Genomic DNA, 12,067 nt, shown 5'->3' with positions numbered 1-12,067 from the left:
AAATTTATAACCACTGAGGTATAATTTATATATTTATTCATCATAACAGAATGCCAATAATTAAAATATTCACAAGAACAAGATCTTCTGATTACGCACAATTCTGCCAAGTTGCTTTAGTCTAAGGTGATGATCGAATGTCCCCAGAGGAACTTTTTAAAAACTTTTCCCGGTTTTCTAGAAATTTTAAATGTAATGGTTTACCTAGTAGTTTTTGTTATCTGCATTTGTCGGAATTCACTTTCGATTGACCTAGATCTATCATATAAGACTTTATTTGACAGCTGAACATTCCGCCCATTCTCTTTTGAGTGCCCCTGCTGTGCCATTATGCAGAGCATCTTCCCATGGGTTAAAAGACAGTTCCACACGAACAGTGGACTGGATCTGCCTTCTATTGGCAATCTGCCTTGTAATGCATATCAAATTACCGACACTGAAAAATTGATTTAGTTTATACCAAGATCAATTGAGCATTTACACCAAGATTAATTGAGCAAGGAATTTTTATTGTGAAAGACACGCCACCGCAATTTGTTTATTTATTTTTTGAATTACTATTAAGCGTACTTTAGTGTTATTCATACTATGTATGGCATATGCAATAAGCAAGTACTAAAAATTGGATTTTCTGAAAATTGCATAACATAAGTCATCGTGAATTTCGTACATCTAACGATTTAAATGAATAAATTAAGAATTAAAGTAGTATGCATTCATTAAGTTCTTGCGACACTAATTGATCGAAAATTCAGGGTGAGATGATATAATTTAAAGACGAAATATCTGGTTAAGTATAAAACAACTTGTAATTAATTAGAAAAATGGGCTGACCCCTTCAATAAATCCAAGAGCAGACCTCGGAATTTGAGGAAATATTATCTGCCTTTGTTTACCATTCAGGCACAATGTAAATTATGGAAGAATATTTTCAGAAATTCAATCATCATTCAAAATTATTACAATTGAACATCTCAGCTGTGCCTGAAATTTTAATCCATTTAAAATATCTTATAATGCATAACCTACTTTCTAGTGTTGTCAATCAAAGAAAACTATGTATTCTCGGAAAATTTATTTTCCTCATTAAGGCAGAAAAGTGTTCGATAAAATACAACCGATTAAAGCCTTCGGCCTCCCGATTTACTTTATTGCAGTGCTGCTCAATTATTCTTCAAATATATTAATAATTATTTACGAATCCTGAGAATCTCTGCTACCATAAACGATTTCTACAACAATCCAAATATCAGTCGTTACAAATCTGTTAACTATTTAGATTCAGTGAATTAAATAAATAAATAAACTATTCTTTAAAGGCCTGTTTAGTGAGCGATATTATATTTTAGCATTTCTTTTAAAACTTTATCATAAAAAAGACAATTTTCTCTTCTGGATTCAAAAATATCGACTTTATTAAAAACTTACAGTAAATTTGACGCAATCATTGACTGGATTACTGAAAATAATGCAAGTTGTAGCAATTCTATCAACGTATGCTAAAGATTAATTCAGAAAAATTCAATTTAGGTTTGACAAATTAAATTTCTGAGCAGTCCTAATATTTCCTTATGTAATAATTTCATTTTTATATCTCGCCGTTACAACTACTGTAATCTTCTCAGCCACTCTACTGAAAGAAAGTTAGGGAACCCGAAAGGGAGGTAAATAAATATTTAAATTCTTGCGAGTCATTCCGAACACGACAACTGAACTAGAATGGGCGTTCCATGCTGAATTTAAAAGATTCTCCAGACGGTAGAAAACATCTCGATTTGGTGTTTTTTTTCTTTAAACGAAAACTGAACTCTCATATTACGATCATATAAAGAAATATCATTACCAGATGCAAAGTGACTTATTGCCATCCACAGACATCTAATCTCAGGAGTTTTTAGGAGTGTTTATTCAAAATGGAATGATTGTTTATGGAACTGAAATACATTTAGGGTATACAAGGCAATATTTGTCGATATATATTTTCTAAAGAAACAAGACGAAGACCGCCATATTAAAATCAACTACATATGAGTTTCTAACATATTAAAAGCTCATTAACAAGTGGAATGTTGTTATTTTACAGTTAGCAATTCTATATAAAATTTGGTGGGTAGGAACTGTTTACTATTCGCTTCAGATATAAATGTCTTGTCTTCATACAAAATCTTGAAATCAATTTCTTTTCTTCTGTTCAAAACCCCTTACAACGTTTAAATGCTAAGTGCATCGGCTACATTTAACAGTAAGACCAGTCAAACTAGGCTTTTTGAAAACTTAAATCCATTAGTACAGGAATTCCAAAAGCTCTAAGGAATGATGCATGGCTCGTACTTAGCAAATCAAAACATGCAATGTTAATACAATAAAACGTTGCCTTTCACTAGACATTTATGCATTGGAAACATTGAGTATATGTCTAATAAAATATGTCCTAGCTGTGTTTTTTCATCATGCGAATTCTCAGTACCTATTGACCTTCCCGTAAAGAGATGATTCCTACTAGGCTGATGGGGGATTTACTGTAAATACCCCGTGAATCTGCGTACAAGAGAAACCTCTCACAGAACTTGGCTCGGTTTCAAGAAAACATCGACATGTTTATCTCTAGGGAAATAAAGTTTACTGAAACGCAATGGAACCAGCCTTGAAATATTAAATGAAAAGAAAATCCCATGTTGTTGAAAAAAAAAAGGCTTGTATGTTTGCAACGTTTAATTCATGTATAAGGTTTGCAGAAAGAAGCAAAATAAATGGAATATCACTAGGTTCCATTTTATGCTTCTTCGACTTGGCTGCTGGCTTCTTAACGGATACACTGTTTAATTTTACAACTTTATGGATCTTATTTATTTTTTTTTATTTATTTATTATTACGGTTAGCTTAATTTTAACTTAACATGTATGTTACACTATCATAAAAGAAATTAACTTAATTACTGAAGATCGTGGTGGTTACTTGGGTTCCAAAATCTTAAAACAATGAAATTTGAAGGCTACATTTCTAGTCATGTTTTTTTATCATTGTAACTGAGTGTTTAACAGTTTCAATGGAAAACAGTTTCTAAACCCTAATAAAATAAAATGGTTTCGATCAAACAGCACGTAAAATACTATTTCGATGAAATGCTGGTTTCAAAGACTAAACAATTTTAATTGATTTGGTGATGACCAACTGCACTATAAAAAATAAAGATCAGGGCAAAAACTGTCAATTATCAATCCTTCCCACAAAAAGAGCACAATCGTATTTCATGCTCTTTCACTTTAACTTCCCCACATAATCGTATAATGAATTTGTGATGAAACTTGGCGGTGGTGGTGGGGGCCGTTAAAAAGGTATGAAAATGGAGCAGAGCGCACTGGGTCTTCAGGTTGAACCTTGTTAGGTCATCTGCTATGAAATTATTTTGTTTATATATGTGTGTACTATGAACATGGCCAACTAAAATCTCAAACTACCTTGACCCTTCCCAATCATACATTTCTGCACTATAAGCAGCCTTTCAAAAAAGGTTTATCGCTCCACTGAAGTCTTATAACATTTGATAAGTACTCCAAATTTAAATGAGATTACTCGTCATATTTAGCAGGCTTCAAAAATAACAGGATATTTCCAAAAAAACCTCCATTTTATTGTATGATAGGAAAAGAATTCTGCTTCCTTTTTTGTAGTCATCTACTACTACTACCCCCTCCCCCACTGGGATCCTAATCTGAAAAGGCCCTGCAAAAACATAGAAGAAAAAAGTGTGCATGATAGTAAAGCAAATCACTAAAATGACTTGCCTAAAATCTTGCAGTTTTCTTTAATATATTTTAGGATAACCGAATATATATATGTGTGTGTGTGTATTTTATATATTTTCTCCACAGTACTCAAGCTACCCACTATTAGCTTCTTCGAATTACTCTTCCCCTTTTCGGTCAAATGATATAAGGAAATAGTCGCACAACAAATTTCTTGCGGTGCACGAAGACGCCAGAAACACGGAATCTACACATTATTCTATACGATAACGTGTATTCCATGCACTGAACATTTCAGCACACCACTACTGGAACAACAGCTCATCACAAACCACGCAGTGTAATCTATAGACAATCTTTAACTCATCTCGAAGGACTAAGCTACAGGATCTTACGGATGAAAAAAAGCACGCAAGAATAAAATCAGAGATGAAACCCAACAATTCCTAAGTTTAAGAAAAAAAAAACATGGCAGCGTGCCTTGAGAACAACATTCTGTAATATGAACTGCAATTAATTTCAAAACGACTGGTGAGACGTTAGTGATAAAGCCCATTATCGATATGAATAGTTTAATACATGCATAATTGTTTTAATTATTGAATACGAATAATGCGAACTAAATATTCATAATTAGAAACAAAGTCTAGTCCATAAAAAATCTATAATACAAATATTAATGTAAATAACGTGCTTTTCTTCAAGATATCATGAAGATTACTGGGATTCCATTAAGACTGCCGACGTGGATTTTCTTGCTTTTAGATAACAGCGAGAAAATCTAAAAAATCCAATCGAAAAAACCCTAAATAATATAGGCAAGTGTTTAATTATAAATTTTAGGCAATTAATATTCTTTTAATACCACTTGTTACCTACGATTTAGGCTGCTGAACTTGAGCTTTTCCAAGATTTTCTTTATTTAGCCAGTGGAAACAAAATATTGACTCCAAGCTGTGAGAACGTGGCAGATGTGATGCTTTATTTTTAAGGTGGATAATAAAGTTTCGCTTTTTTTCCCCTTTGGAATACTACTGACTAAAATTAGGGAAGTATTCATTATATTTACTTGCCTATTCTCCGATCTAATAACAAACAAACAAACAAAAAATAAATAAAACAAGAGCTCAGAAGTAAGAGAATAACTGAACTTTTATAACAATTTTTAACTTCTGGTATCCTCCATCCTTGCGGTTTCCCTTTTCAGACGTGCAGTCCAAATAAATAGACACACAAATTGACGAAAGATTCTTAACACTTATTTACTTGACAGATTTCCTATTACCATGACAGAACGATTACGTCTTCATTTCATGTTCCCTTTTTTCAATTAAACTAGTTTCAGGAGGCAGCAAAACCAACTAAGACGATAAACTCGGCTGTAAACAGGCCAACGATGACAAATGAGTTTTGTGTCTCGTCTTTTGACAGCCCTATATGTCGTCCTAAAGAGAGCGACAGACAGCACTTCCTCCCTACACGAATTTTCAAGAACGTGTAACGCTGTAGTTATGCGCGTGCTGCCAAAGATGATCCGGATATCAGAGGCACGCATCGCGAACTAGGAAAATTGTTATCTCCATCGCATCCAGTGGCACCTTTTGCCATGGAGACGATGGGGATCATCCCCAATGGAAGTTTATAGTTTGTAATGGAGTAAAGACTGCCATTCAGTATAAATAACGTTAACTATTCTAAAGAAATAAAATGTTTTAAATAACGGCACTTCAAAGGATCTCAGAATTCCTACATACATCTGATGTTCCTTAGCTATGACAAGAGGCGGAAATTTCGTTTCCAAAAGCTATTAATTCTTAACATTTTTAACTATTAGACGATCAAAGAAGATGACAGTATTTAGGCTATTTTGTTGGGATTATATTTCCGCTTTACCAGCCTTTTATCTAAAAATCCACCACATGACAGAGACGTTGAACATACAGAGTGATATATTACTTCCATTTCCATGCAAATAAAATATATGGTGCGCGTGTATTTAGAAACGCTTTCTGGTAAATAATTTGTCTTATACTAATTCTAAAAAAAAAAAAAACAACTCCAAACAAGATTTGAAGGCTATTAACTCTTTGAGAATCCTCGCAGCACTTGAATTCTGTTCCAGGTAAAAGCGCTGCCAAAGCATTGTCCCGAATCAATAATAAATTTTCTGTTTATACTCCGGGACGACCAAACGGTCAGAGGAGTTCACAAGATAGAGAGCATACATGAAACAGCACCGTATTTAGTAGTCACGGGCTTGAACCCCGGTCATTCAAGGCACGTGTATTTATGCACCCGCGTACCTGACCACTTGGCTACGGCGGCCGTTAAAATGCAGATACCACAGCAAGAAAAGACAGAACGAAAACCATATTAAACTTATTCCCAATTAAAAAAATAAATCTTTTTAATTTTAAAGCAAAATTATTTTTTTACAGAGTCCCTTTTTCTCCAGAAAAAGAAATCACGTATACTGTGCAGAACTATTGGTAACTACTCCATGCACACTCTTTGTCGAAGAGTGGGCATGGAGTAATTATGTTGCTGAGTGGTTCGCATCAGAGTGCAGTAGCATACGTTTGAGTTAATCGTAATTCCAGCTTAGGTTACTACTAAATAAGATTGTTCTTGTAATCATGTCAAATAACTATTCCTGTCAGCTTCTCGTTATACCAGTGCTCGTGAAGTTGGATTTAACTGTCCGGATTAGCACCAAGGCAATGGTGGCCATGAAGTTAGTTCGGTTTCTGTTTCCGGAAGTTCCTCAGGAAAAATCGTATCGAAGGATGTATTCCTCCAGAGATCAGTTAATTTAGTTTTGCTTGAAGGGGGGGAGGGATCAATTTCCTTTCACAATCGATTGGATTTGAACCCAAACGTTTTCAGAGGGGTGGGAAATACTGCCCGAAGGTTTTATTTCGATAGGATAGTCTATGAAGTAATTTAAACAGAAGTTTGCACATTTCTACGAAGTACCCAAAAAAAAGAGCAAACATCACTATATAGATTACGTGGCTCACTTTATGATTATTTCAAAATTTCCGGCTTGCACAACTGAAACAAAGACAGGGTTTTCGTTTAAAATATATACATACAGCTGAGATAATTTGCCCTCGATAAGTCCTTCACAAAATGGATTATTTTCAGTTATGACTACAATCAGCACTTAACATTTAAATGGCCATGGATTTATACCCCAAGGTAAATGAGCGCTGTCAAGAAGAAAACAGAATTCAATTAAACTGGGAAAGTTAATGCATTTCATGTGTTTTATACATAATTAGAGTACTTTATAAATACTGCTATCATAAACCTATAGTAAGAAAAACAAAGTTCGGATTTTAAGGAGAGCATTAATGCACGAAAAGTAAGATTTCGAAACAGCCATTTAAACTGTGGCAACAGAGTACTTAAGTAGTTAAATCTGGAGGTGATACTGCTGTTGTTTGGGGTTTAGTCGTAGTGTTTCCTGAACCTGATCAGGATTAAATTCGGTCATAAAAATAGATGAATTTTATGAATCGTCACTGCTCATCAAGGTTAGCATCACTTCCAGGAATATTTGGAAAATATTTAACGGTTCCTGAGTATTTGATAACAGATTAAAAACAGTTTAGAGATACTGGAAAAAAAATGGAGATAATCAATGAAGATATGCCTGAGTTTGACAGTGGGCCACTGAAGGATTTCTTCCAAAAGGAAAAAAAAAAAAAAAAAAAAGATGAATTAGGAAAGAATGGCGGAAATGGAGTCTTCCCTGTTACACCACCTGAAGTTTGTTTGGGTCCCATATCTTTGGTTTATTTATTTTTTAATCTGTAGGAGTTTATTCTTAACTTGGATTTGCAATAGTTGAGACCAGTGATTTGTGCCTACGAATTTCTACGTCATTGAGTAAAAGTAACTGGGGTTTATCTGCTTCAACATGAAGGCGTTATACGGGAGATGTTCTAAAAACTTCAGGGCGATTCTGAGATCGTAATGCTGAATGGTATAAATATTTAGCCGCTTTTCTAGCAGAGTAAAAAACCGCAGATCTGTAGTCTAAATGAAATCTGATAGTTGCTCTATGCAGGTTGAAACAGGTGTTGAGGTCGGAACCCCATGACATGAATAATATAAATGGGAGTAATACAAATCCTGCGGTATTTTGTGCGATTTTGAAATATATAAAATAAGCAGAAAATTTGTTAGATGTGACTTTTTATGCGTTTGCGAAACGCATCCCCCCCCCCCACATTTTAATGTATTTCTGTGAAATATGGGTCTTAATTTTCGCGAAACTTTGTAAAGGCGAATGCATACAAAAGGAACCAGGAACCCAACCAGAAAGTAAAACCAGAAAGTAAAGTCTATTGCGGGGTTGAATTCTGTTGGTAAATAGATATAGGTTTCAACGTCCGTATTTAACAGGTAAATAAAAAAAAAAAAAAAATAAGTGTTGATCATTAAGGGATCCTCTATCATACACGAATAGTGGCTGTATTGCAAGCGGGACCAGCAGTACGTTGCCAGCGAGAAGCACACCTGAGAAGTAAATGTAATCTTTATTAAAAAAAACCACGCGGCAAAGGCTTTATCACTTAATGCTTGGTACTGGAACCTTGGCAGTAATGATTATACACGAGCAGATAATATAAAAGAAAGAAAACAACCGCAGCAACTGTGAACGTCAAAACTTTTTTTCTTCTCAAAGATCTAATTACCAGAAAACGGATCTATCAACACCCATAACGATAATAAATGTGACTAAATGAACATTTTTACTGAAAAATGTTCTTTTACTGAAAGAAATTAATTCCTTTGGTTCTCCTAAGACATCTAACAACGTCTATAGAGACATTCCTGCTATGCAAGTCGAGTAATAATTAAACTGCTAAGATAAAAGAATAAAAAGAGAAACCATTGTTTTTATATTATCAAGAGAAACCCTTCACTGTATTTCTGATTCTTTCCTCTGACCAGTTCCCCAAAGAGATGAATTATAATGACAATAGAGCCAGAAAACCTAACTTCTAGTTTTGAATTCACACTTTTCGAAGAGGAGGATGAAGTTCACTTCCTGCCACAGTAGATTCTTGCAGGTTATTTTGGTGCAGCACACAGACCTCCTAAAGTATAGTGAATTGATTTTTTTTAATCAAAAATTTACCTCTAATATAAAAAAAAAAAAAAAAACCTTCCTTCTTCTTATCTGGGAGTTTGTTTAAAATAAAGTCGAATCGCATCCCGGCGTGAATTATGAAAATAAGGAAGATGACAATACCCACACGAGGCATTATTCACACAGCATAACTAATGCTGTATTGATCCACTAATAAGTTTCGGTTCCACCGAGAGATTTTAATTTTTTTCCCTTCTTACCTCATTTAGGAGATAAATTAGCATTAATGATGGCTAGTTGCTTGTAACAAGCACTTAACTAACAGCCACATAAACTTTGCTAAGTCTTATGACTCAAAATTACAGATTTGCAGCCTTATCGCTCCATTTGGTTACAAATGCGCCCCTACGATGAAAGCGTGTTCATGCTAAATATGGCTTCCCCAGGGGATCTCCAGATCAACTGTTCATGCTCGGAAAGCAATTAGCCGTACGGTAAAAACTAGACGGTGCGTGAAATTAATTGTTATAAAAGGGAATTCCAAACACAAAAGCGCCTGCGAGGCCATCATTTAAGTTGCAGATTACCTACAGTATATACTACATGACCAAATTATTCGGAACAGAGGATCACATCCTAATAGAAAGGAAAACATGGCGACAGCCATTGATTAAACGATGGATATGTATTTTATTTCAGCGTATGATGTCACGTGTCCAAGAAACAATTTTGATTATTTTTTTCTTTTTTTTTTGTAATCAGACATTAGTATTATAGCTCACATTCTTTCAATAACATTCTCAAACACTTAGTTTTAGTTAGGCACAGCAGTAGTGTAAGGGACAGCCATTTTGTTTTATTATATTTAAAATTGAAAGGAGCGAAACTTGTGAAAAAATCAAATTATAATTGTGATGTTCATATACATAAGTTGATTCTGGAACTGCTGGGTTCCCCCCCCCCCCTTTCACTACTTTTTGATGCTGCTCTAGGGATGGGGTTTGGTTGAAGTAAAAGAAGTTCAACACGAACTTGCCTAACCCAAGATCAACTAATTAAATGTCATCTTTAACCGAGAAAAGTTAAGTAATAATCCACGGAGAACACCCACCTTTAGAAAAGGCACTTCAAACATTTCAGTGACCTTTAACGTTCTACTGTCACTCTTCTTCTGGTGCTAAAATTGTGTGAACGAATCAAGAAGCAGCCTGACATACAATTTACAACAAAATTATGCAAATAACAAATAACCTGAAATATTTTATTCTGTAATTAAATAATTATAATGATTAGACTAATAACGTAAGATAAGTAACACAATGAATTGACTGCTTTTTACCCCCTTTCGAACAGTCAAGCAAATCATTTATAGAAATCGTCATACTACTATAAACATAATAAAATTGTAAAATAGTGCAAATAGAAACATTTTCAAATCATATTTTCAACATAGATGCGGCTAGGTTCTTTGAGAAAACGGATGTAAACAAGACAGAAGCCAATCTACTCGAGGAATATGCTGATACAGATATATAGCCAGGTACATATTCTTTAATATATATGCGCGAGCGATCACACACGCCAGCATTATGAAAAGTTTCAATCCAGCTCTGTATAAATTTAGATTTCTTATTTATCTTTGAAACCTATCCTACACTCCATCTGTTTTATCCATCGGGAAGATGGCGAATGCAACAGAGAACGAACATAAAGCATCGCCCATGAATCAAAGTTGCGTATCGATTTTTTTTTTTTTTTTTTTTTGACTAGGCGCCATTTTAAGCCGTCAAATCCGATTACCTTATTACTCATTACAGCTATACTTGCTGTCAAGCGCCACGGAAGCGTCTCGTCCTCAGTTCGGGAATCGAAACACCCAAACCTTTATGGGATCGAATTCTGAACGAAGACGCTTCTCTTATATGCATTTTCAAGAGTGGGAGAGATTGTTTATTTTCAGCAATAAGGAATTCAACTGACGGCACGGAGAGAAACGCTGGAGGAAAATACTGCAGCTACAAAGTTCCAATGATTTGATTTCCCACCGAGCGAAAAAAAAAAAAAAAAAAAAACAGTATCAAGTCAGGTGCAGTAATTTCCAAAATATGATTTATCTTCGTTAGCAGTTGCCTTCGTTGATAATGCAAACTACAAACCCACAAACCATGAGAAGTATCCAATGAAAACTCTTTATTTCTGGCACTCATCGGCGACTTCTAACACCTTGCAAATAAGAAACTCAAAATATGTTTAGTAACAACGAAAATAAGCCACAAAATCAGCTCGAGAATTAACTCCATAAAAAACTTTCTCGTCATAAGAAAATTACACTATCTTCAAAATAGCATGCAGAATGAACTGAATCGAATCTTTACTGTTTTTATATATTTCTTTTTTTTTTTTTTTTTTTTTTTGTTTTTCAGATTAAATTACCCAATCTCACAAAACTTACCAAAACTGTAAAAAATCACCTCTTGAAGGGGGAGAGGAGGGGGGACCGGAACTACAACATTAGAGGATGAGGAGCAAAGAGAAAATATAATGATAAATGAATTTATGGAAAAGTAATTCATCTGTTGAGATTTAGACCATATAGAAAGTGACATCAAAACTTGTTAACATGAAGGTTTCTCTAGTTTTATCAAAGATATTTTCGTTCAGGTATGCCATTACATAATATAAATACTGCAATCTTCGATTTTCACATTTAATGAAAGCACATTCAATATTAACTGGCATAAAATAATAAAGCGCATTATCAACATCCTCAAGATTGTTGGCAACTAACTACAAGCTAGTTCCAATATATCTAGGATTGACGAGAGAGAGAGAGAGAGAGAGAGAGAGAGAGAGAGAGAGAGAAGAAACACAATAATGGCTGACATGACAATAACCTGGTAGGTAAAAGGGAACAAGGATAAAATATTATACTACAGGGGAAAAGATTTAAGACCTTGACTCCACTTCCGCATGGTGGCTCCATAATTGCCTGGCCTGCAACAAGATCTTATTTAATCAGACCCACAGTAATAATCATCAGTCTTGTCTGATCCTTGAGCTCCAGCCAACTTGAGATCATCCTTTACTCAGTCACTCGGAAGAGGGCGCAGAGATAGCTATGGAGTTTGTAATCTGTCAATAAACGCTGTCTGCCCGCTCTTATGACGACGGATTTGAAGTGATTGCGTCTCTCTCTCTCTCTCTCTCTCTCTCTCT

At 34.7% G+C, this 12,067-nt stretch overlaps 1 protein-coding gene across 11 annotated transcripts in view; it reads right to left on the bottom strand.

The window, feature by feature from the left end:
- The window catches only part of LOC150091249 (tyrosine-protein phosphatase Lar-like), a 1,641,114-nt gene that overhangs the window by 1,265,395 nt on the left and 363,652 nt on the right, over positions 1–12,067 (bottom strand). The gene's annotated exons all lie outside the window — the stretch shown is intronic.

This window comes from Mastigoproctus giganteus, chromosome 1, assembly GCF_048544385.1.
Source record: "Mastigoproctus giganteus isolate SK-2022 chromosome 1, ASM4854438v1, whole genome shotgun sequence".
Taxonomy (NCBI): Eukaryota; Metazoa; Arthropoda; class Arachnida; order Uropygi; family Thelyphonidae; genus Mastigoproctus; species Mastigoproctus giganteus.
This window is presented reverse-complemented; position numbering and strand designations above follow the sequence as displayed.